The 27,168-nt window shown below is 41.1% G+C and overlaps 1 protein-coding gene across 2 annotated transcripts in view; it reads left to right on the forward strand.

Annotated features, from left to right (window-relative positions):
* Nucleotides 1-6,857: 6,857 nt before the first annotated feature.
* The window catches only part of LOC102538126 (signal transducer and activator of transcription 5B), a 53,533-nt gene continuing 33,222 nt past the window's right edge, over nt 6,858-27,168 (forward strand). Inside the window, exon 1 of one of the 2 annotated variants that reach the window (XM_072939313.1) lies at nt 6,858-7,236. The gene's annotated coding sequence lies outside the window, so the exon portion shown is untranslated. The remainder of the gene's footprint in view (nt 7,237-27,168) is intronic. The other variant, XM_072939314.1, reaches the window with a different exon arrangement.

A 27,168-nucleotide genomic window follows, 5' to 3' on the forward strand; every position in this document is an offset into this window, starting at 1 on the left:
GGAATGACAGGCAAGTGTCAGAGCTGAAAACAGCTATAAAGATGATCCTACAAATGGATAAACAGAGGCTGGAGAGGGGAAGTAATCTGACCAGTGTCACGAAGACTATCAGTGGCAGATCCAAACCATTGCCACATAGTAGGTGGGCCCGACTTGGCATTGGAGCCCTCCAGCCTCTCACTGTGAGCAGGTGGCTAAGTCAGTCAGTGGGAGCAGGTTCTTTGGGTTTCTAAGTCCTCTGAGCTACATGTGAAAGGCAGAGGACCACCCATGCCATGCACCTGCATCTGGGCATCTGGAGAGGGTAGGATGGGGGGCTGGCTCCAGAGTGGGGGCCCTGCTTGCCCACTTCCAGGCAGCTGCCTTTCCAGCCTCCTCCCCAGGACCTGCAGGGGCCTACTGCTCCAGCTGTCAGCCCCACCCACAGAATATCTGGCTGGGTTGGGCTGGGCTCGGATAGGGGATGGGTCCTCCTGCATCCTAAAAAGCTAGCATTGGGGTGCCCTCAAACAAAACTGGAGGGATTGGCCTAAAAGGATGTGTCCCAGTCCGTTCAGAGTCCTCACATGCTCCTCCTCCCCTCAACCTTGGGTCCAATGGTGGCAGCTGCTTCCCTGGCCACCTTGAATCTCTCTCCACCTGGTCTCTCTGTGAGGCCCTGAATCCAGGCGTCCTTCATTGACTGTTTCCTCCTCTTGCTTTTTGATTCTCCTCCTTTTGATTCTTTCTCTCTAGGTCTCTGTCTGGTTCTCTGTTTAATTCTGTCTGGGTTTCTCTCCATTTCTTTGTGCCTCTGTTTTGAGATGCAGTGGGTGGGGAGGAGCTTTGGAGCTTTCCCAGAATGGGCAAAGGCCAACCAAGAGAGTGGAGGAGGGAAAGGTGTCAGAGTTGGGTTGGGGGCAGAGGTGACTGTGGTCGTGACTCCGGATAACGCAACTACCCGGAAATGTCAAATTTGGGGTTTCTTTTTGCTTTCAGTCCCCTGGTTTGGTCTCTGTTATTTCCCACCACAAAGCACCCTGGTGGTTTTAGGGGCCTAGACTATAGAGGAGAAAACTGAGGCCTAGGGGATGGGGTCAGGAACATCCAAAATTGCCTAGTGTCTGGACAGAGCTGGGGTCCTAGGTTATGGCCCCTAATGGCCCCTGACCCCCAATTTCAAGTCACAGTATTACATGGGGAATGAGGAAGGATTTTTAAAAAGTCTCACAGGAATACAGTCTTCAAAAGAAGACTGGCCTTATTTTATCAGGAATAATAATAATCCCCAGCCTAGTTTGCAGTTCACAGATTATGCACGTATTCTGAACTGAATCTTGGCAAACTCGTGTACAAACCTGGTTGAACTCTTTGACTCAGTTGTTTCTTGCAACAACTTGTAAGTAGGCAGAGCCAGCACCCTCTCTGATTAGTCCAGAAAAAAGTCCAGTCCACAGCAGTCTAGTCTGGCCAGGAAGTATATAGCTGGCACCAGGATCCAAGCTGTTCAGCTCTGTGGGCAGGGTCTCCTTACAAACTTTCTCAACGTTCCCCAACCTGAGCACACACCGCAGTCTTCACTCTAGCCCATGGTTGTTCTGTGGCACCAAGCGTGGCACCTCCATGGCCATGCCGGTCTCCTGCTGTTGAATGAGGCAGTGTGACCTGTGTGTTACATGGAGGTAGGTTCCAGTTATGCAGGAAGGGAAGATTTATCCCAAGTCCTCTTTCTGGCCCTTGAAGACGAGGTTAGCCATTAAGGAGGCCCTGATGAGGCCCTTACCTTGGGGAGAACGGATTGAGGCCACCTTGACCTAACCATCCCTAGGGGTGGGTGGAGATGGTACAGAGATGCCTTTGTCTCCTCTGCTCCAAGTCTCTTCTTCAAGGAGAGTTCCTGTTGTGTAGGATCCAGAGGGGAGGTGGGGAGTGGTGGGGAGGTGAAGAGCCTTCCCAAGAAAGCTGGAGGCATTCCAGGAAGTATCTCCTTGCCCCAGCAGAGAGGGGACAGCTGAAGCCCATGGGCTGTTACGCATCCTGCTTCTGCTGGGACCATCCACTTCTACTTCTGCTCCCACCCACAAGGCTCCTGGAATGGGGGCCACAGGCCCACACACAGCACATACTACACCCTGGAGACCATTGTCCCTGCCTCTCCCGGAATCGCCTCACCCTGGTACATCCCTGTGGAAATACAGCTGGTTCTTGTCCCTGAAGACGGAGTGGCACCCAGGGATGGTGGGTGTGTGCACGTGGTGAGGGAATCTGTGTGAATGTGGGGGAGGGAAAGGGGTTTCTGGGTCCCCAGGGGGAAGCCTGTCCGCCCTTCCTGCCTCTGTCCCCTGTCCTTTACCATTCTTCAGGGAAGTCAGTTTACAGTGAAGTCACCAAGAGAACACAAAGCCTTCCAGCCTGAGGCAGAGCGACTGTCCCAGGTTTCTGGGAATGGAGTGGGGGCAGGGGGGTGAGTGACCAGTGGATGGAAGGGGGAAAGCCTGTTTTCCTTTGCCCAGCTGCCCTGTCCACCTGCCTTGGGAGAGAAGCTTGCAGGACATGGAAAGGAGGGGGTGCAATGTCTGGGCTGAGTGCACCCTTCCTTCCTAGTCAGGAGGGCAGAGAGGAACCCACCCTTCTCATGGCAGGGGTCGGCTGGGAGCCAGGCGAGTGAGAGGAGAGGTGGGCTGTGGGTACCAGGATCCAAGTGGCCTGGCTCTGTGGGCAGGTCTGGCCGCTGTCCTGAGCAGCCCTAGGTCAGGTCTGGCTCTCATCCTTGTCCACGATGACTACCAGGCCCCTCTTCCCGCTGAGCTAGTTTCTCCTCCTTCCAGGCCAACAAGACATCTTTTGTGTCTTAGCCAACCTGGTATGGCCCTCAAGCCCTCTGGGGGTTGTGTGGGAGAGGGCTCTGCATCTCCTTCCCACCATCCCCCACCACTCAGCCACTTTCCTCTGTTATGACCTGAGGGGGTTCCTTGCTCCCCATCCCTGTTTCCCATTGTTCCCCGGTTGATTGCTTGCCCAAACCCACCTACATCTTCCCTGCCTGCTCCCAGCCTCCAAAATCGGCTCCCCAGCCCCAGGAGCCAGTAGGGGATATGAAGTCAAAATGAAGAATGGGCCAGAGCCCCATCACCTCCTCACTGGCTACTGGCCTGGCCTTCATTTGCACAGCCCCCCCTTCACTGCGTGCTTCCACCGGGCAGTTCTCCCAGTGCACTGGCCTCTCTCAACTCCAAGCCCTTGCCACCTCCATTCCCCATACCTGGAATGCCATCCCTCCCTTGGCTACCTGGTGACGTCCCCCTTATCTTTCATAGGGTTGGTGTGGCATAGAGGAAAACACAAAGGCTTTGGACATTGGACACACAACAGATGGGAAGTCAGGGACAGATCTCCAGAGCTTCAGAATGGAGTTTGTCACAGCAGACGGTTGTATGTGGGGGTGCGTTGTGTGAGTGCCAGGGTTACTTCTGCCAGAGCATGGGTAAGGAAAAGAGCCGAGTTTTGCATTTGAATCTAATTCCAAATCCCAGCTCTGCTAACTTAGCAGCTGTGTGACCTTAGTTAAACTACACTTCTTTGAACTGCAAACCTGGCTCTGCTGTGTGACTCTGAGCACATGAGTCTGCCTCTCTGAGCTGAGCGGCCTCCTTTGTAAAGGAGGACATCAAGACTCACCTCCCAGGATAGCTACAAAGTCTCACTCACAGAGCTGAGCACACATAAGAAGGTGCTCAGGGACCCTGGCCAGCAGAGCTAAATAACTTTCTCCTCTGCACTCCTGTAGCCCCTCCGTCTGTATTGCAGGCTCTAACTAAAGGACTGTGTCCCACTGCTTGGCTCATAATTTTGTTGGAGTAATAAGGGTCCCTAAAACAGCAGAGGGCTTCCCCAAGCTCTGGCAATTCGGGGTTCCCTTGCTCTAGTGCAGACCCCTGTTTCCCTTTCTCACATCCCGACTCACAGCACCCAGAAGACTCTCCTCTGCAGCCCTGCTTTCTGCCTGCTCTGGTCCCACTGACCTGCTTTTCTGTGCTTTGACCTTGCTTTACTGTGGCAGAGGTAGCCTCATCTTTGCCTGGCGCTCAGCTGACTTTTGAGTTCTTAACCCACCCAGCAAGCCAGCAATTTACTGGCTCAGGCCACACTCTGCTCCTTCTCCTGTGTCAGTCCCACCCACTCTAGGTAATACAGCATCGCCCCAGGATGCTGAGTGAAGAGGGCATGATGACCCTGTCCCAGGAGACAGGCAGGGGCCCCTCGGGCTTTCCAGAGAGCCTCCCCTTTAACTCTGGCTGGAAGGAAGCCCAGACAGCTGTGGCACACAGGAGCAAGCCAGGGATTCCTGAGGTAGAGAGAGTTCTGGAGAGGGAAGCCACATGAGTGTGGGTCTCTGGCTGGAGGGGATCATGGTTGTGGTTTCGACTATGTTTCCAGAGAACAGCTTCATGATCTCCCTGTGGCTGGGCAGGGCTGAGGGCGTATGTGAAGCATGGGGGCTGTTCTCTGGGGTAGCCACACACTGGTGCATGCAAGCGAGGGCAGGAGGCAGGGGTCAGTCCCTGGCTGAAAGTAGGTAGGATGCGTGGACAATGGCTGCCCACCAGACTTCTCTCAAGCCTCTTTCTCTCCTGGGTCAGGCTGGGGTGGGCTAAGAGGTGACCCCAACTCTCTGTCCAGTGGAAATGTCTGCACTTGCAGCTGCATCTCTGGGAGCTTTCTGAGTGGGGTCTCTGGAGGATCTTTCTGGATCCTAGCCTCCTGTTCAGTTTCTTTCTTTCGAGGACTCCTTCTGTGTTATGTCTCAGTCTGATGTCCCTTCAACTTAGGGGACTAGGTCCCTGAGACCTGGGAGAACCAGGAGACCCAGGTAGGGTCTCACCTCATCTGAACTGGAAGTAGGGAAGTAGGGAGAGGTGGGTGTTGGATGTTCCTTCCTCCCAGGTGGACAACATTCTTGTTTGGTGGAGGTAGTCACTAGAACATTCCGTTCTTTGCGTCTGTGCACCCAGCTAGCCAGATCTAGCTTGGTGCCTAGTGGTCAGTCAGAGATGTGCTATGAGATGCAAAAATAAAGAGCCGTACCTGCCTCACCCTCCCAGGCAGCCAGGCTAGCATCCTGCCACTGCTGATCAACAGCCAAGAAGCTAGATTGAATTCTAGACCTGACCAGTCCTTGGAAGAGAGGTAGAAATCTTAGCAGTTACTAAAAACAGTAATAGTCAATAGCCCCAGAGTGCTTTACTGCATTCGAAGCACTTTACATGTTAGTACTCACTTAATTCTTACAACAACACTGTGTGGTAGGTCCTATTACTGTCACGATATTACAATGAGGAAATCAAGGCAGAAGACTTGCTCAAGGTCACATGGCTCAAGAAGCTGATGGCGAGTCTGATTTTAGAGTCCATGCTTTTAATTCCTATGCAGTCCTCCTGGTTTCCATTTCTATTCCTAGAGCGTAGGGTTTGTTCCTCAAATATTTGTTGAGTGTCTGCTCTGGGCTGGGCATAGGGTGGGAGGGTTTAAAGGTGAATTGGAGATTGTGTGCCATGGTGGGCAGAGAGACATGTAAACAAGAAATTGTCCTTCAGCATGAGACGTGCCATAATAGGGGCAGAAATGTATAGTTGGGAACAAGGAGGGCAAGGTTCGTACTGCCTGGAGCAAGTGTCACTGAAGGGCAGACATGGAGCAGCAGGAGGACATTCCAGGCAGAGGGAACGGCATGTGTGCAGGTATGAAAGCTTACAAGAAAGAGAAATGTGGTGTGCCCAAATGTCGAAACCTCGTGGACAGTGACTGTCAGAGGGGTTGCCAGAGAGCTCAGGGCTGGTGCTTCCGTCCAGCTTCCTGATCCAGCCTGTCCTCCTGCTCTGGCCTCCAAGCTCCCAGTACCTACTCTGTGCAAAGCACTGTGCCAGGTTTGGCCCAGAGTGTGGGACAAAAGCAATAGCCTGGGTGGGGGAGAAAGACTTTGTGATCAGCTGCAGATACAAAGATCTTTGTGGCTGGTGCTATTCTGGAGGTGAAGGGAAGGCTGCTGGGAAGAGCTAGATGCAAAAGGATTATGGGAGAACGTGGGGACTTGCAGATCTTGGTCATCTCCCTACAGGAAGACTTTCAGACTGTAGGGAAGGGACGCTCTGTGTGTATGTGTGGCGTCCTTCTCCTCCTTTTGCCCCTGCAGCTGGGTCTCTGGAGATCTGACATACCTTGCTTTGGTGCTGGCCCTTGGAGGGTTGCCAGGGAAACCGGTGGCCAGCCCTAAAGATGTAGCCAGAGGAAAGTGGGTGATTCAGGCTGCTTCTCAGACACTGCACCCCCTCCCCATTACATGGAAAAGGCTCTGAGAGACTCTTTCCCTTGGACCCTACAGGGTTGAGAGTGCTTATTTTTCCTTCTCGGGATAGACCAGAGTTCCTCCTGCAGCTCCTCCGGTGGGAGCTAGCAAGATTCCCCAGGGAGGGCAATGGTCCCAGATGCCCCTGTCCCTCATAGGTTCACTCTGCAACAGTGGATGGGGTTACTCGGCGAGGGTCAGTGTAAACTCCTGTGGTGTCCTTTCAGGCTTTAAGCTTGCCTGTACATGTGGTAAGCGTCAGGAGCCCCGGTTGAAACGCCCTCCAGGGAGCAAACCCGGGATAATTATTGATGGGGCAGCGGCGGACTTCTGACCTCCGCCTGGGAGGGCCCGGACTCGGAACGCGGGCCTCAGCCTTGGCGAAGGGAGGTGGGCGGGCCGCAGAGGAGGGCCAATCAACACGACCACAACAGTCCTGCCGCGCCGACCCTACCCAAACAAAGCAGCATGTGCTCGCGCCCCGCGGACCCTGCTGTGGAGCCGAACAGCAAAGCCGCCTCCACTCCACAAAGAGGAGCCGAGCGCGGCGCCCGCCCCCTCCCCCTAGAGCGCGCGGAGAGGGTTCCGGGTCCCTCTAGGGCGGCCGCAGAGGGGAACCGGGGGACCGCGGGGCTCGCGAGCACGCGCCGGGCGGAACCAGGAAGCGGCGCGCGCCGGCGCGGGGCGCGCTCGGGGCTGCGGGCGACGCGCGCGGCCGGGCCTCCGCGCGCGAGTGGCGCGCGCGCCCCCGTGGGTCGCGGCGGGGAGGAGAGTAGGCGGCTGGAGCCGTCACCCGGGGCTGGACCGAGCGCAGGAGACTACGCACGGCGGCCCGGCCAAGGGAGCGAGCGAGCGAGCGGGCGAGCCCGAGAGCGGGCGGGAGGCAGCCGCTGGTGCCCGAGGGGCCGAGCGAGGTAGGAGCTGCGGGGCCAGCCCAGGGTTCGGGGCCCGCGGAGGGAGGCCGGGGAGCCCGCCCGGGCGGGGCCCCGCGCCCTGGCCGCCGCCATCGCTCCCTGGCCGGGAGGGCGGGCGCGGGGGCCGCGCGCTGGATGAGGGGAGCGGCGGGGCGGCGAGGGCTGGGGGCGCGGGAGGGGCGTCCTTAGGAGGCAGCGGCGGGGCGGAAGGGATAGAGGGCAGAGACGGTGCGTGCGCGTGTCTCGGGGTGGGCGTGCGGGGGACCCCGGCGCCTACCCCCGAGAGCCAAGGGGCCGCCATCGCCCCCCTCCCACCTTCGTGGTGCAGTTCCAAATAGCCCGCTCCGGCTTCTCGCTTTTTCTCTCTCTTTTTTTTTTTTTCCAGAAGAGGTATCTGCGACTCCTGGGGGTGGGATGAGCCCAGGGGTGTGCGGTGGGGTGGGGGTATTAGCCAAGCTTCAAGGAACAGCACCTTATAAGGAATCTAGACAACAAATAACGAACGTTTCGATCAGGCTCTGAGGTGCAAGATCCCTCATCAGGACCCGCCAGGCCCGGGCGAGTGCGTGTGGCGGTGGGATGCAGCGCGTTCTTTTTTTCCAGCCAGGGATAAAGAGTTAAAAAGTGACCCTGGTGTTGTGGGTAGATACGCAGAGTCGGAAGGGGGGAGTCGTTGTGTCACCAGAGATGGTCTGAGGCTTAAGGAATCTGGCAAGATGATCAGGCGAATCAAGGAGAAAAGAACTTGTGTGGAGCAAGAGGCGTTTGCAGACACTTGTAGCCAGCAGTGATGGAAAAGGCAAAGAAGGAAAACAAGCGCCAGCTTTTAGGAAGAGGGCATTAGTGAGAAACACAAGAATTTTAAAGGCAAAAAGAAATCGCGAGCTTCTCTTTCCTAAAGAGCCATGCCAGGTCTTTTTCTTCTTGTTCCCTATGATCCTGGCATACTGATGTATCAAATAAACAGTGCTCAAAGTGGGTCATAGAATGTTAGCTAGAAAGGCCCCCGGTGGCAATGCTGTATTCTTCTGTTGTACAAATGAGGAAACTGAGGCCAGATAAGTGGAGTGAGTGGCCTGCTCCGTTCACACAGCTGTTCGGTACTTCAGGAACTGAAATGTCGGTCTGAGGACTCAGATCAGTGCTCTTCCCAAAGCACAGTAAAGTGAGAGATCTTTGCTTAAATACAGTTCCATAAATTGTCTCTGTAATGTCCTCGGGGAATGCCCCTTGAAAGGGCTAGTGTGTCACCAAATTGTTAAACTGAGCGTAGCTCCTTTTTGCAGTCTTCAAATGGTGTTCATCATCCTATAGTACCTTAGGTTTCCAAAGTGGTTGATTAGCCGCCTGGGCCATAATAAGCTTTCAGCTGTTAAGTATATTATCTAAAATAATTTTGTTATCGTTCAATTAAGATAATAGATCCTTGCCTCTTTCGTCAATATTTTTCTGTTATTGTGCATTTGTTTATATTATGTTGATTATGTTGTTTATATTCATTGGCAGTAGTTCTTAGAAAAGGTTGTGTTTTACTTATTGTGCATTTCATATTCTTCTAATTTCATTTCATCACACTATGAACGTTAGATCAATTCTGATAATTTCAAATGGTGGAATTCTGTTGATTGACTTTATTTCAAGGCTTCGGGGTTTTTGTTTGTTTTGGTACCGATTTCTATTTCATGGAAGATCACTGTTAGAATTGAAAATGTAAATGGGAGAAGGGGCTACCAATTTTAAGAAAAATTTATTATGTGACAATTTGTGACGTCGGTCATGTTTAATCAAAACAGCACCACACCTTTTGGTGTCTAGTAGATTTGTTTTGTGTAGCCCTTGGAAGATGAAAATTTCAAACACCTGGTTGAGACACAGGGAGGGAATGGAGAGATCCTTTTTTGAAAAAGCAAAGCATCAGAAAAAAACAAAAGTTGATTTCTATCACCAGCAGTTTGGTTATTGCATAACTTGGAGCTAAACTGCACAAAACCTTTGCTGTATCCCCAGCTAAATAAATTACCCCACCTTCTCACTAGTCAGGATTCACATTTTTTGCCCACAGGATATTAATGTGGATAGTGTTAAGAAATTTAAAGTGGATATGTTTCTTAAATGGGGACTTCATGGTATATATGATAGAAGGGGGAAAAAGTGCTCTCACTGTTTGGAGTATTACAACATAAATATTTTAGTCAGCACTTCCTATTATGTCCCAACTTCTCATTTCATCTACATTTTCTTGCAATTGATTTTTAAAAATTTCATTTACATATGCAAAAGCCACATCAAGACTAGTAAAAGGTGTCATTTGTTGCTCTTTGGGTACTTAGGTCAATTTATTTCAAGTTTATGAAGTTATATTCAAATTATTTCAGGTTATACCCAAATTATTTGTGATTTGTGTTAAGTTGAATTTACACATGTTCTTGTGGTGATTCATTTGGCTTGTTTTTGCGTAGGTAGGTGATACAGGTAGTCTCATTATAAAAGGAAGATGTAATAAATAGGTAAATAATATGCTGAAGATTAGGTTGCAGGTTGAAGGTGGAATCAAAGGAAGCTTAACTCTTCTAGTGCCCTGCAAACATGTGTGTATCTCACAGACTATTCACAGATTTCTGGTTGTTCTGATGACCAGTGATTCTCTTTCCCCCTTCTATTAGAATATAGATCACCACGTTATTCCTACAAAAGAAAGCAAAAAGCCTGTTTTTTTTAAAAATTAATTTGTTTTGAGCATTTGTAACATTCTTTTCAAAAGTTATCTGAAAGTTCTAGGTTACTGAGCTCTTCAGAGGAATATCCTTTTTGCTGCATAATAGAGTATCAAAATACTTTGACTCTGACACTTCTTAATGAAAATAATGTTTAAAAGTTTGTTCTAAAGTATCACTGTCCCCAATTCTGTGTGGTGTTTAAAGGAAAAGATTTTTCTTTAAATCTGAGCTTTGTTAATAGAACCGTTCTAAAATCAGAAGTATTTTTTTCCCCTGCATTGTTGGAGACATAACAGTTTTATGCTTATTTCTGGGAATTAGAAAGTCAAATTTAACAATCTAGTTTCCATTGATCAGACAGTTTTTGGTACATTTAAATTGTGAGCATCACAGTGATTAATATTTTTTTCCTTTGAAAATTGCATTCTCTTAATTGTTGTGTCCTTGTTTTAAGTAGACTGTTGACACCTGGATGTTTTGTTTTTTTTTTTTAATTAGTGAGGATCCTTTACTACTAAAAAACCTAAGCCAGTTTGGAGAAGATTTTATGTATCTAAATCTATGCTATTTTTACTAATCAAAGAGAGGAATAATTTACACTTGTTAGACTTTTAGTTGGTTGAACAAGACCCTCACTTTTGGTGGTTTCAGGGTTTTAAATGACGTTTTATTACTTTTGTTAGTTTTGGTCACACCCATGACTTCCTTGGAAGGTATCTTTGAGGTTGGTTTCCTTTTTTTTTTAATGGTAATATTGGGGTGGGGGTGCTTCCTGTTTGTATTTTCAAAATTAGGTCCACATGTTAACCTTCTCATAGTGTCACATTTTAATTTTAAATGTATAAAGACAAGCGTCGGATGCCATGTGGTTTGTCTTTGACCCACTGTACTGCGTCATGACAGCTTTACTGAGCTCAGCCTGACTACCCAATTGGAAAGGCAAGACATTCCTGAATCTTCCCAGCTGTATTCAAGGTTTAGCTGCCTTGGAAGGAATCTTAACAACTATAACAACAGAGGTGCAATTAACAGAAAAATGGGGCTGCTGCTTTCTGTTTTCCTCCCAGGTGCCTAGAAAATGCACAGCACTGAGTGAAAACGTCTTTTACGGAGCCTTGAATGTTAGAGCTTTCAAGAGGGTTTGCCATAGGTTCATATGATACAAAGCCATCTATTAAATAGTGACTAAAGTGGGTTTTCTGACTTCATCTGAAAGCCATACAGAATATCATGGAGGACATAAGAACAAGGAGAAATTTAGGGTATGGTGGTAGTAGAACTTTGGAGGAATCATCCTCAGCCATAAAACTCTTCCTTGATCTTCCTGGATAATTTTTACGTGGTAGGTCGCTTTTCGTATAAATGTTGGTGTATGAGTTATGGGGAGCTTTGTGGAGAAGTAATTCTTGAAAGGGATACGTATAGTATTGTTGCAGTGATTGAAGCAAGTGGCCTTTTCTTGGCCTTCAACTAACTGTATTCTAAGAAGTGTAATGGCTAAACAGACTCCTAATTAAATTGGCGTTTCAAACACGTTCGCAGTTTAGAGGCAGTTTCTCTCTCCTAGGTTTTCTTTTGGATCACATCACTAACGGCAGTACTGCGTTAGTGTGTTGCGCAGTTATGCATAATGCAAGTTAATACATAGAGTTAATAAATAGAGTACCTTGACCTCCTGTTTTTGCTCCCATAGTCAAGAAGAGAGAAGTTATAATTAGTCACATACTAGATATTTTCTTCATTAGTTTTATTCATTCATTTCCCATGTATTATAGTACTGTTAAGATGAAAAATACATATATTGATTGATAAAGAACATTTATCTTTTGGAAGCTAGCTTGCAAAAATCTACTCTAATGTTCATTTTCCATTTATTCTTCCATTGCCTTTGGTGCTCTGATTAACTCTAAACATTTTTCTGTTATGTAGAGAAATACCTCCATGTTCCCTGCACTGCTAGATTTTTGAGGTGCTTATGCTGACTCATTTTTTAAATTATACTAAGATACAGAGCATGGTTTGAGAACAGTAATGAGATTCTCAGAAAATATGAAAACTTTCCTTTCTGACTAGTTAGAGAAAGGTTGGGGAAGACAAGGGGAAATACATCAATGAGCCAATCAATTATTGTTATTTGTTGGGATTAATTTGGTGACTAATATTTTCAATGCCCATCAGGCTAGTAAAAGTGACTTTGGCTTTACCTTGCAATGATAACAAGACAAACCCAAGTGTTTTCTAATACTGCTTGTTTTTTCCTATGAGGGGATTTTTTTGCATATGGGAAATCAAACCAAAGTTACCAGTAACGGCCACATCCATGATTTGTATAAAAAATAATGATTTACCACTCTGGGCTGTAGCTCTACTTTCCATGGGCTCATCTGGGAAGGTGTACTAATTATTTATATAATAATTATTATGCCATCTTTGAAAAAGTGATCACAATATTAATTTAAAAGTACTTCAGATTATGCCCCAAACCTAAAAGTAGAAAGATAATAAAAGTAATACCTAACATTGTCCACTTAGACTGTGCCAAGCTGACACTGTTTATAAGCTCTTGCCATGGTTTAATTTATGATCCTCAGAGGGGTGAGTGTTATCCTCAGATGAAAGATGAAGAAATGGCCACAGAGAAGTGAAGTAATTTGTCCAAGGTCACATTGCTGGTAGTGGCAGGGCTGGACCCAGACTCAGGCCAAGCTGATTCCAGAGGCTGCATTCTTAACCATTGCAACCGCAAAGGAGAGCAGGCATCTGCCACTTTGCAATGCGACATTTGGTTTCCTTGAGGCTTACATTTCTTTGTTTGTGTTCCAAAATGGACTCTTGTTTTTAGTAGAAATTTTTAAATGTATACTTGGATTTTTTTTGAGTTTATGAAGGGGACGATAGGGTTTTCCTAACCAACATGTATATTCCTGATGGAAATTATATTAAAGCAAAGGAAGTCTTAATTTTAACTCTTAGGTTGTCCTTTGTTGTTCTTCCACTAGCTTTACCTTTTACATCACAGGAGAAGAGCTATAAGCTGTCTCTTAGGCTTCTGTTTACAAACAAGAGGACCTTTTGTGCTGGTGTGGTATGAGACATGCCACGTTTGTTGACTGAGAATGTCAGTATCCAGCTCATTTTATTTACAACTTTATTTTGAAGGGATTTATGGTCCTGTTCTTGTTTCAGTGAAGCTTTTTAGAGTTAGTAGTTGTGATTTCTGAGATAGAGGACTTAAGAATTTCAATTTGGGGGGATAAGTTTTAAAGCAGCTGGACTTACTGTGTGTTTAGAGCTGCGCAAAGGCCATTAGAAACTAGTCTCAGAAATGTATTCCTTTTTGTGTGTTTATTTTCTCTTAGCACTTTTCCTTAGAGGTATGTTGTGAAGTAAAATCTTGGAGACAGAATTCACAATCCTAAAGTGTAATGATCTGAATTTGAGAGATTAAGTCAGTGATGAGAAAAACTTCAGTTCCCTGAGCAGAGAGTATGAACTTGTTCAAATAAACAGAGGATGTTAGCTTCCAGAATTGTCAAACTGTCACCTTTGACCAGAGTTGAATTTTCTTTGAATGTTGACAGAAATTACAATGTCAGTGGAAAAAGCTTAATGTGAAGTATCTATAACTCAGAATTTCCTTATGTTTGTGTCTGTGAGATCCTACAATTAAAGCTGTGGGGTTTTTTTTCTTTCTGTCTGATGAGTTTTAAAAGCCTTCAGTGGGGTTTTCCAGTCTTTAGGTGAGAGTCAGTTAGAAAGTTTGTGAAAAACTATTTTGTGTTGTCTAAAATTCAGAGCCTATAGCGTGTAGCAAATCACTATTTTATGTAAAGAATGGGATCTAAAAAAAATCCAACCTGAGGGAAATATTTTAAATAAACTAAATTTACAGATATCATTGTAGCATATAGAAAAAGAAACTATTGAGCACTTAATCTATTAAAGTACCAAAAATTGGATTTTATCAGCTTCATACTATAGCATTCTACAATATAATACAGAATTCTACGATTCATGATTTGAACTAGGTAAAACGGCCTTTCAGAAGTAGTGCTACTTCTGTTTTTCCTTTTGTTTCGTGTTTCTATAAATCTTTTGGTCATCTTTTAGGCTTGAAAAAAGTAGCAGACTAGGGACCTACAAGAAATATATTGCTCTTTATAAAATGAAACAGTTCACCTTGTGTATTTATGTTTTAGGGTTTGTGATCTGTTTCTGATAAAAAGTAAGAGAGAATAACAGTGAAAATTGGACACTAGAGCTTTACTCCAAAAGGTATGGAAGGTCTAATATATAGGGATGCAATGCAAGTATCCCTTCTTTTTTTTTGTTATTATTTCAATTGTGTGATAATCTGTGGAAACCCTGAATGTGGGCATATTTTAAAGATGAGTTTATCTTGAGATGAGTTTAAATATCAAGTAAAAATACCAAATTTATTGTAATGTGAATAGAGATTGGCCTTCCTCCTTAACTGTTGAAGGTATCAAAGCAAAATAGAAAATATTTGGCTTCCTGAATGACATGGCTACAGTGAACATGCTGAGTTGGTGATGAAGCATGATCCTTTGATTTTGCAATACCAGAGCAAAGCACATAATTTTAAAGGAATGGGTCCTTAAGATAACTTATTACCTTAAGCACACATTTTAAATTTTGTCCCAGAAATGTGACATCATCAAAATTTATGGTTTTGAACTTTTATTACACAAGTGTAAGAGGTCTAGCTGGGACAGAACTTAACACTACTTCCCAGTTATACTGGTAAATTTGAACAGCACAAATATAAAAACAGTGACTTTTATGAAATAACTCATAAGAGAAATACATATATGTGTGTGTGTGTGTATAAATATAAATACATATACACATATTAAAACTTCTTTATGCCAAAAATGCTAGAAATCAAAGATAAATGACAAAATAAGAAAAATATTTTAAACATATATGACAAAAAGTTATGGGTTAATATTCTTACTACATAAAGAATATATAGAATAATGAGAAAAAGGTGGTTCTCCCAATGGGAAAAAGAGCAAAAGAAGAAATACAAATGGCCAATAATCATATACAATTATGTTCAACTTCACTAGAAATCAAGAGATGTAAATTAAAACAGTAACATAATTTTCCTGAGTAACAGATTTACAAAGCCTAAAGATATTAAAACCAAAAAACGAAGTTGCTTAAGAATGTATGGAAGCTTTACACTTATTGGTCAGAATGTAAATTGGTACTTTTTTGAAGGACAGTTTGATATATATGTTGAAAACCTTAGAAGTATGCATACCCTTTGACCTAACAATTCCATATGGATGACATAATCTGAAATACGTTCAAAGATTTGTATACAAGGTTGTTCCTCATAGTCTTCCATAAAATAGAAATAAATTCAAAACAACTTCGGTGCTCAGCATTAGAGGATTAATGAACTAAATTGAGGAATAACTATATAATGGAATATTATTAAGCCATTTCAAATCATTATAAAACAATAATGACTTAGGTAAACTTCACTGTTATATGTTTGTAGTGGCAATATATTTTTAAATGAAAAAGCAAATTACAGTCACATACAGTTGGGCTTGAAAAAAGTATAGGCACTGACAAAAGATTTCATCTGGGTTGTGGGATTCTGGGTGTATGTGTGTGCACATTCTAATATCTTCTCATTTTTCTATAATAAATAATGAACAAGAAATACTTTTGTAATCAAGAAATTATTTTTAATGAATAAGTAAACAAAGTGTGAAAGATATATAATGGAATATTATTCAGCCATTAAAAGAAGGAAATCCTGCCATTTGTGACATGTCTAAACCTTGAGGGCATTATGCTCAGTGAAATCTGTCAGACAGAAAAAGAAAATACTGTATGACCTCAGTTGCATGTGGAATCTAAAAAAACTCAGCTCCTAAAAACAGCAGATTGGTGGTTGCCAGGGGAGGAGGAGGGTGGGGAAATGGATGAAGGTGGTCAAAGGGTACAAATTTCCAGTTATGAGTAAGTTCTAGAGATGTAATTTACAGGATGGTGATTGTAGTTAACAATACTATATTGTATATTTTACGTTACTAAGAGAGTAGATCTTAAAAAAGTCCTCACCAAACACACACAAATTGTAACTATGTGAGTTGATGGATGTGTTGACTAACCTTATTGTGGTAATCATTTTGCAATATATACTTATATCAAATCGTTCCATCTGTATCTTAAACTTACACAATGTTATATGTCAATTATATCTCAACAAAGCTGGAGAAAAAGTTATTTTTTAAATGGCTTTTGCACATTAATTTATCTTAGAGTGAGAAACCTATTTTTGTTTTCAGTTAGTGTTTCCTTTTTAGGAGCAGAAAAGCAAGGAGCTTGTGATGTTTGTGTTAAATATTAGGCATGGTATACTCATTCATTACGGTTATATGACATCTTTTGTTGATGAACGATATAAAATCATTCTAATTGTATTTAATGTTTTCAGAGTTAAAATAATTGAACTTGAGGACTGATTTATTTCCTATTCTTGATGGAATGCTCCATATTTCTATCTGTAAGCTGATAGAGAATTATACTGCTTATAAATATAATAAAGAAATTATAGTATTTTACCTGTGTATGTACTTTGTTAGGTTACCATTCATTTCACATTGAAGGGGTGGGTTTGTTTTTTCCAACTTTTGAAAATATATGGTATGGTTAAACTTCTTGCAACCCTGAACATTGTATTATTTCGGTGTATTTTCTGCATTTGCTTTTATACTGCTTTCTCTTTCATGATGATACCTACAAAAGTTGCTAGGTTTATGGATTTCTTTTCCATTAGTCATGCTTAATGACTTCTTTGTGTTTATTATGATATTCATTTGGGAATATCTGGTAAAGGAAATCTCTGGCGAAAGACACTTTCTTTTGGGTATGTGTCATTGCTAATGCAAGAGACTTGTGTTCTGCCTTAATTAAATTACATTAAATATTTCTTTGTAACTAGATGTAGTGTTTAAAAGCATTGTAATATTTTAACAAGTTAAGGAAGAAAAATGAAAATAAATTACAAGTTTATGTTTTAGGAGAATTGTGAACAGAGCTATGTAGGTCTTACCAGTTTGCACCAAATAAAATTACAGTCTTAAAAAAATACATATGTTTGAGCCCAGCAGAACACCTACATATTTAATGTAAAACTCAGCTCAGTAAAAATCTACCTTAACTTAGATTCTGCCTTGTAACTTATTGTAATGGAATTTCCTATAGCAGAGTTTTATTTTAAATCAGGTTTGGAAATACTATAACATAAAAGAAATCCTATAGTTACCTTTTGGTGTTTTTTTTAAACCTAAATCGATAGGTAGTTAATTTAAATTCATGAAGATAATAATTATTTTTTTAAGATAATTATTTTTGTGTGTTAAAGATAAAACTATAAATTGCCCAATATGCCTTCATAAATAAATTCTGTTGACTTTTAGATTCTTTTTTACTTATCACTTCTTACCTCCTCTGCATCCTGAAAATGTGATAATCTCATTTAATCCAAAATTATCTTTTCCTTTGGTTTCAGTTCATTTATAGTTGCAGATTTTCCCTGTAATCTATTTTATCATTATAATATTATTGTGACCAGTTAGAATAATCCCCTTTCTTCTCTTATGTATCTGAGTCATTTTCACCAAACCATGAGATATTTTTTTAAATTATGTAAATTGGGACCTCAAATTTAGCATAATGTATTTCATAATATGGCACCAGTAAATTAATATTTTAAAATTAAAATATAAAATGATTGCTTTCTTCATTTAGAACTAGTTACTTGATCGTGTTCTAGTCTTCATTTGATTTTGAGAACTTGGCAGTCCTCACAAAGAGAAGTCTTTTTCTAAGTCCATAAATCTTAACGTTATCACCTTAAAGGAGCTAAAATGTATGTAAGATTAAAATGACTAAAAAAAATTACTTCTTTCAAAAGTTAACATTGTAATTTTGGTTAAAACTCTCTAATCCACTTTTTGTCTCTTAGCTGCTAGAGGGCTTTTTGGGATTGTGTGTGTGTGTATGTGTATTTAAAAATGCTTCCAAAGTGAGTGAAGAAATTTATTCCAAAATTTTACAGTAATTGGGCTACCAATCAAGGTAAGACTTAGTAAGTACAAAGTAAATATTTACTGACCAGTGAGCTAATGTGCTGTACAATCACATATGCTTTTTAAGGCAGTTATACAACAACTCGATCTGTTAAACTATATACACCAGTGGTTCTTAATCATGTGTGGACTAGGAGACCTTTTGAGGCTCTATTAAAACCACTGACTCTCTTCCCAGCAAGGTATACATACGCATAAAATTTCGCATAGATTTCAAGAGGTTTGTGGACTCACATTACAAGCTCCTACTGTAGTAGACAACCAGCTCTTCATTAACACGGATAATGGAGGTGGAGGAATATAGAGAAGAAATAACAATCCAGATTTATTATTCAACCCTTTAGTCTTGTTATCTGGGGGCTCAGGAGGGACTTGTTTCCCCTAGGAACTAATAAATATCAGCCTGCTTCAACATTTTTAAGGTCTGTATTCCGTTGTCTAACTCCACCATAATTTAGTTAATCCATTAATAATTGATATTTAGGTTGTTTCCAGTTTTTCACTTTATAAACAACATGGTGGTGCAGATCCTTAAGGTGAGTAGATTTTTTCACATTTAGTGGACCATCTCCTTAATGTTAAGTTCTAGAAGTGGTGTTGCTGAATCGTTTGCACATTCAGTGCCAGACTACCCTCCAAAGAGACTATCTCAGTTGACATGCCCACGAAGAAGTAATGTATGAAGGGGTTGGCCATTTTCCCACGTCTTCCATTGCTAAGTGTTGGCAACCTTTCTGTCTTTGCTAGTTGCTCAGAATTGTTTGTGTTTCTTTGATTTCTAGCAGTGTTGGACAGTGCCTCACATGTTTGCTGACCATTTTGTTTCCTTTTTGTGATTTGCCTCTTTATATAATTACCCTGTTTTTCTATTATAGGTGTTTGAGTTTTCCCAGAGATCTTTCTGTCTTACATATTACAAGTAATTTCCTCCCAATTTTTTCTTTTCTTTTCTTTCTTTTTTTTTTTTTTTTGGCTTTTAACTTTGTATGGTATTTTTTGCAGTATAAAAATCTTAAATTTTTAGGTAATCTAATTTAATAGCTGTTTCTTCTGTTATCTGGCTATTAAGACATACTTAGAAAAATCATCCCTACCCAAAGATTATAAAATTTTCATTTGTTTTTTCTCTTAGAATATTTTATGAGTGTTTGTTTGTTTTTGCTTTAAGTCTCTCAGTCCATCTAGAATCTATTTCTGTGTAAGAAGTGAGGTGGAAATGTAACTTGATTTGTTTTCCTGAAAATAACAATATTATGTGTTGATCACGCACTGTGCCAAGCACTGAGCTAAATGTTTCACATATATTAACAATTTCAACCTAAATCAATTCCAAATGGCTAGCCAGTTGTCAAAAAAAAAAAAAAAATCCACCATTTCGCACCAGCTCCCCCTTTTCCTCATTGATATAAAAGTCCATCTTAATATGTAAGTCCTCATATATGTTCAGATTGCTTCTTATCTATTCTGTTCCAGAGATCAGTATGCTCTGAATATACTACATTGTTTTAATTATTGGACATTTTGTTAGGATCACTAAAATTTTTTCAGAGAACAAGAGAGGTGAGAATTCACATGGACTTCCTTTGAAGTATTTGTTAGGGTAGATTTTTAATATAACTCAAAATGAGTTTCACATTCCTTGAACAAGAGGTGGATAATCACCAATAATTCCATTAAAGAATCTCTAGATTTAGGATTTAGTCTTAAATATATCTTTCTATAGAGATTATGTAATAGAACAGTAATTTTTAAAAACAATGCTTTGTACATCTTTAACTCAAATAGTGTAATTTCATTTTAACATTTAAGTAAGTATAGTAAAACTGTATTTTGAAAAATTTTTAATTTAAAAACTTAGAATTGCTTTCAAATTTTTCCTCCTAAGCAAAACCTAGAAGGAAAGTTATAATTGTTATAGATAAGACATATACGAGCTAGAAAACTGTAAATAAAAGTTATATAGGAATATGTGAAATATTTATGTTATAGACAAGCAACTTGTCAAGTATAAATATAAGTGTAATTTTCAAGAAGTCATCTTTAAAAAAATTAAAATGAAATAGGTAAAATTAGTTTTAATAATGTTTTCTTTAACCCAGTACATCCAAAATATTACCATTTCAACATGTAATCAACATAAAAACTATTAAGGAAATATTTTACATTCCTTTTTTGGTACTGAGTATTCAAAATCTGATGTGTATTTTACACATACAGCACATCTCAATTTAGATGCAAAATTTTACCAGAAATACATGCAGTGTTCAGATTTCATAAAACTTTTAGTTGATCAAGTAGAGTCACATATTCAGGTTGTTCCAGACTTGAAAGGTTTCCAATAACCAAATTGAGCATCAAGTTTTAAGTTTAAAGTTCATTAAAATTAAATGAAATAAAAATTTAGATCCTCAGTCACACTATCAGCATTTCAAAAGCCCAGTGATAAATAGCACATGTGGCTAGTAGCTATCATATTGAATGGTACAGTTACAGGCCTTTTAAACAAATAAAATAAAATATAGTCTGTCTCCTGCTTTTAACATCTAGTTTACAAATAACTCAAATACAAATAGGGTCTCTTGCCCTCTGGGAACTGAAGTCATTGTTCTACAAGGAAGCAGAAGCTACTCTCACCTAAAAGAAGGTGATACCCCTAAAGCTTCCCAGCAGACCCCAACCCCAGACATACACAGATGCACTCCCTTTTTTGGGAAACTGCCGCACTGATGCCTGGCTGAAGTATCCACATCCTTGGAGGCCCTTTCTCTTGTTGGCAGTAGAGGAGCTGTTTGTGCTGTGCAGGAGCTGGGATGGGGGTAGGGGGGTTACTTGTTACTAGTGATATCCCTGACTAGACATTTCTAAGATCTTTTCCTTCAGAAACACAATTATAAAGGGTAATTAGGTTTTGTAGGATTGTGGATCCACCTGCGTTTTTTGGGTTTACCTAGGAATTTCTCATTTCTTTATAACTTTGTTTCTATGGGGAAATGGCTCCATGTTCCAAACAACACATGTGCAAATGAATTTTGGAATATGATTCCATTTGTAAGGTGACTAGAAGGAGATACCGGGAAGAGGTTGGGGGTTGCCTGTTGTTTTCATTATAGAAAGGTGCAAGGGTGTGAGTATTGAACTTTGATCTGTCAGCCTAAATTGTCTCCTGTCACCTGTATGACCTTGCTCGTGACTCTGGAACTAAAGCAACCCATGCTGTTTTAGGTAGAACTCAACTATCAAAATCACTTTTAAGCAGGGTTTGTTACTTGTTTTGCTTCAGAGAGTGTGTGTGTGTGTGTGTGTGTGTGTGTGTGTGTGTGTGTGTGTGTGTGTGTGTTGGTGGTGTTTTTGAAACTGAGTTTGCCTGGAAAAGAATTGTATTCCTCTTCTGATCTTAGCTACCTTTCATTTTCATGGTATACATAAGGTTGATACTTGAAATTTGAGATCCATAGATGAAATTTTTCCTTTCAAACGAGGTTTTCCCCCCTAATATTAGTTTAACCTTAGGAGATACCTCACAGAGGAGAGTGATTTTTAGTTGTCATCCCAAGGCGATGGTAACTCCAGTTATATGTGGAAGACTAACAGTTTCTGAAGCCTTCCTGGATGGAGAGACTCTGGGATGCAGGCAGTGCCCCTCATCCCTCCATTCACCAGGCCTCCTGCTTATTTTATCTTAATGGTCTTTTTGGATCTCTGATTCTAGAAGGAGCCTTGGAAGAAATGGGTAGAACTCATGTGCTGCTCTGAATATTGGCTGACATCTGAGCCAAGCCAGTTGGCTTTTTAATGTTAAATAAAACACTTTTACTCCCATGTGGGCTTTAGGAAACCCTTTATTTTAATATGGTGTCCATATTAATTAATTATAACCAAAGGCATCCTTATATAATTTATTGACTGTAAATTACTCCTCAATAAAATCAAGGGTTATTTCCATAAAGGAAAAATCCCTTTTTTCCCAAATATAATATGACAACCTATTTTAGAATATTTAAAATATTTCCTTAATGGTGAAAACTTAAGAGCATATACAAAAACTGTTAGGCTCCAAGGGGAATCTGACTCTTTTGTCTTAAAATTCATTATATTTATTATATTGAACAAAAGATTGTTGTGTTGAATTGAGAAACAGGTGGGGCATTTTCAAATATTTCAAAATATTTTTGTTATACCTAGGTTTTCACTGTGATGGTATTTGCTATTTTAGTAGAATTTGACATTTATTTTATTCAATGGGAAAAAGAAGAAACTAAATGTTTGCAAGCCACATACCGCCTTGCACTGCTATGCATCTGTGGGTAGAAACCTGAGTCCTATTGTGAATTCTAAACTCCACGCTCTGTATTTTTAGTACTTTCTGGAGATTGAATCTGTACATCATCTCTGAGAGATAAATGATTTGATTTGATTGTGGCAAGCACGAAAGTTGTCCTCTATATAGAACTGTGTCTCCCGGGAAAAAGCTGGACTAATACCGTACTGAAATGACCTTAACGGTGGAATCCTGGATTAGACCCACGTTACTTTGCACGTACTACACCTCCATAAAGATGATCACCTTCCTCCAGGGGTGAACAGATGTCCTGGCTTTGTCAGAAATTGCTTTCACATTGCCAAGCCTTTCACAAAACCCAGTCATCACCCTTGTTAGTCTGACTTTGTTGAGATGCTTTTAAAACTTGTTTCCAAATATCGGTTTGAATGCACATACTTTGCTGTTTACTTGTAAGGTTCTGCAGTAGTCACGTATGGTGTCCTCCAACAGAAATAAAAAGAAGAAAATTAAATCAGTATCCTCAGTACTGAGAACAGAACCTGGCCTGTAACAGGTGCTCAATAAGTATTTGTTAAATGACTGCTTACTGTTTCTACAAGACAGTTGGTCTGCTTATTTTTGTTTATGGCAGGCAGATCCTCATCTGTGATGATAAACATTGCTTGATGTAGAAGGTACCTTAATTCCATCTATTCCCTTTCAGTCTCAATGGAGAGAGAGAATGTATCCAGAGACTGCTTTAACCCTCAGAAGGGCTGCAAGTATGCCTTTTGCTGTAGAAGAAGGAAAAGAGAGGGGAAAGCCAATTCTATTTCCTTTGGATTTCAGAGTTAGAAGAAATTTGAGTTCACTAGGCAAAAGCTGGCTCCCCCCGACACACATTAAAAAAAAATTGTGCTTTTGTGTGTGTGTATTATCATTGTAACCAGTTTAAGTGTACAGCTCAGTGGCATTAAGTGTATTTACTTGTCTTACAACTATCACTCATCCATCTCCAGAACTTTTTCATCATCCCAGTTCGAAACTGTACCCATTAAACAATAACTCCCCATCCTACCCTCCCATGGACTCTGGCAACCACCATTCTTTCTCTGTATTTAAGTTTGACCACTCTAGGTACCTCATAAAAGTGAAATCATATAATATTTGTCCTTTTGTGTTTGGCTTTTTCTTTTCTTTTTAATATGGCCCCTTTGCTTGGAGACTTGATCGTTTTTCTTTCCCCTGCTTTTAGTTTTAGTATCTAGACCTAGCAAGTAATGGATACACAATAAGTGTCCAGAGACAAGTTAATTCAACAGCTTGTTGCACGCCACTAGGGGGTTATTAAAGCCTTGAAAATGTGATTCTTAATCTGTATGTCTGTAGGCTTATCTCCTCCAAGTCTTGCTGATAAACCCGCACTGACGGTAATATCAGAGATTAGTCTTCCTCCATGTTTCATAAAGCAAATTGTTCTTCTTATAGCCTGATTATGAACTGGAAAATTACTGGTACATTGTTGTGATTGTTTATAGAGGCATTAAGACAAACTCTCCATGAGAACAATAGCTGCATGAGAGAGTTTGATTGCAGCTTCATTAAGAAATTACTCTCTTCTATTCATTTCTCTGTTTTTCTATTCTCATTGTATCTTTCTCCCTCCCTTTCTGTACCTTCCCTTCCAGCCTGTCCATCCCTCCTTCCATCCCTTTCTTCCTTTCTTTTTCATCCTCATTTTCTTGAGTAGTTACTACAGAGACAAACTGGTCCTGTGGTCCAAATATAAGTAAAATAGTTACGGCTCTCATTCATACCTCATATCTCATACTAGTCTGCCTGGAGGGGCGGGGGGGAGTAAGAGAACTAAATCCTTATTTTTTTTTTGTAAAGGACAGACAGTAACCTGTTGAGGAAAAAGAGAAATATGCTGGGATATCTAATTGATAAAGAAACAAAGAGGAAAAGAGAGGGAGCACCTTGGAGAATGATTTTAAAAGTAACCTGTGCAATTGAGATTTCAAGCGGGATCTTAAACTATGGACTATTTTAGAGCCTCTTAAACAGAATGTTGAACATAGGGTTTGTTCTTCCACTGTATTCCCTGGTCAGTGACACCAGGCAAATCACTTCTGCCTTCCCTGATTCCATTTTCTCAACCTGTAAAATGGAGGGTCACAATTAGTTTCAGAACCACAGAAGTTTGAGCCAAAGCCATGAGAATATGAAAGGCATTTCTAAATTCAATTTTTATGATGTCTGCAAATTCAGGTGTTAGTATGCCAGAGACAGAAGTACAGACAGTGATAAATTACTCAAAACCAAGATTGGCTCCTTTTTGAGAGATGGAAGTGGTTGTGATGGAATCCAGTAGCCTCAGGGATTTTTGAATTTCAGAATGTTAGGAGAATCTTTGAGTCCTTCCTGTTTAAATATGAATGGACATATATTGCAATAATTGGCTTGCCTCCACTTCTCCCAGATAGAGATCACCAGTATTCATAAAGTTTACTGGTCACAAATAGATTCTTTTGAGGGGGGCATAATTAGATTTTTATTTAGTTATTTACTTACTTATTTACTTATTTTTATGGAGGTACTGGGGATTGAACCCAGGACCTTCTGCATGTTAAGCATGTGCTCTACCATTGAGCTGTACCCTCCCCCCCCAAAATAGATTCTTACATTTCCCGTTCCTTGCCATAGGGCCCTCTTTCAGTTCAATATGCTTTTATTGGCACTTACTTTGGTTTTCTTTACAGCAGCAGCTGCTAATTAGTGACAGCTTTTGAGCAAGCAGCTTGTCATTTTTGGCAGGAGTAGGGGGCCATCCATAGCAATTCAAGACTGTATTTTCATTTGCTAAATTTACTTTGCTACATGGAAATACATCTTGAATAAAAAATTGTCTGTAGTCAGAGATGGCTGTCTTTCCTGAAATATCTTCCTAAGCTGGCATTTGGTCCTGTAGTTGAAGAACTCTCAGGAGACAAAGCATAGGTTCAGTGTCTACCAGACCGATGCCATCAGTCCTGAGTTGTCCTTCTGATGTTAATCTACATTGTGGGTGTAGACCCTCAGCATCTTGTTTTGGCACAGTAATAAATCTTTCTGGATTGTACTTGGTAGTGTGCATGGTAACCAAAGGAGTGAATTGTTGACATAACGTTGTGCTTTCTGTTTATACTCAGCTTCTTTCTTGAGACATAATTAAGGGAAAGAAACAGTTTAGTTCGTATAAAGAAGCAGCTTTCTTTGGAATTTCAGCTCATAGTAGCATCATCACATTTTGTGTAATTCTGCTCTTTGAAATTGCTGCAAGGAGGTGTTAGCTCTGTTTTACAACCTTGTGATGTTTATGGAATGGTACAACGTGTGATTACATTTGCCTTGATTAACACCAATGATGAGTCAAAACCTCCGTCACAGTTTCTATAAAGTGTGATTCAGTCCCATTATTCCTATAATAAGGATTCAAGTTAATGACCTCCCTAGTGTTAAAAATAACATCTTGAAGAAGAGAGCTGACCTACCATTCATTTCCCCCAATTTAGGTTCTTTTTGTAACACGGAGTTCTACCAAAATTATATTTAACACTCAGTTGTTGAATATCTACCATGTACCAAGTGCTACATTGAGGAAATTGCAACGAATGAGACATGGTTCCTGCTGTAGGATAATGTAGTCTAGTAGTTGAACAGCAGATAACTCAAAACTGCTTTAGTTCTTATGCCCAGAGTGTAGGGTAAATACTAATTCTAGAGATGTAAAGCATTCCATCTTTTTAAAATGAGATAATCAAAATGTAAGTATCATATTTTTTTTTATAGCTAAAGGTTTTAGAGATTGTGTGAGACACCTTTCATAGGCGTATAGAATTGCCAGCTGTCCCTGTCCCACAGTGTCCCATGACATGCCGCACAACGGTTAAATTCAGATGCTGTCTTCCACATCAGAGTAACTACCTCTTAGTGGTAAACCCAAATGGTCTCCTAACATTCAACTGATATTTAACATGGTTATTTCTGCATGTCATATTAGTGTTTACCAGTTATTGCAGGAATTTATCATTTACATCTTGTCTCTAACTTCACATGCACATCAGCATTAGATAACTTGATCCTTAATTATTGGTATCCTGTGAACAGTTAACTGAGATAACTGACTTCAGTATCTTGTACTATCCTAAGCACTAGAATATTGCACAAGTCGTTTTCTCGCTTGTATTAATGATATTCTCCCTTTCATGAGAAAGATTTTCTGCCAGCAGAAAACCCAAATTTAGGATACTTCCCTAGTAAATATTGGTGATAGACAGTAACGTATCTAATGGAAACCCAATAAGGAATTTGGGAACAAATAAAACAAACGTAACCACTCTGTTTCTTACAGGAAATGTCACAGTGTTAATTCTGACCACAAGTAGTCAGGATCTAGGTTTCTGACCTCAGTGTCACTGGAAAGTTACCCACCCCCAGAAGGGTTCTCGTTATTCTCCGCCCACTCCCTTTTATAATCTAAAGCTTTTAGCTGATTTCTGATTGATTTAGAGGAGTGAAGGTGAACCACCAAACCCCTAATATGGCTTCCTCTGGTCACGTTTGAAGGTTTGTCATCTTGATGTTCTCTGACCTTTAGGGAAAAGAGTCCCATTTAAAACGTTTTTGGATTGTCAAATAATTTTTTTGTATTTATTTGTGAGTTGCACTTTGTTTATTCACCTTGTAACTTTTATCACAAAGCAATCTTAAACCACAGGTGTCATGGTCAGAGGAAGACTCATTTGGTTAGGAGAGGTTTTTAGTAAGAAAAGCT

Source organism: Vicugna pacos, chromosome 16 (assembly GCF_048564905.1).
Source record: "Vicugna pacos chromosome 16, VicPac4, whole genome shotgun sequence".
NCBI lineage: Eukaryota > Metazoa > Chordata > Mammalia > Artiodactyla > Camelidae > Vicugna > Vicugna pacos.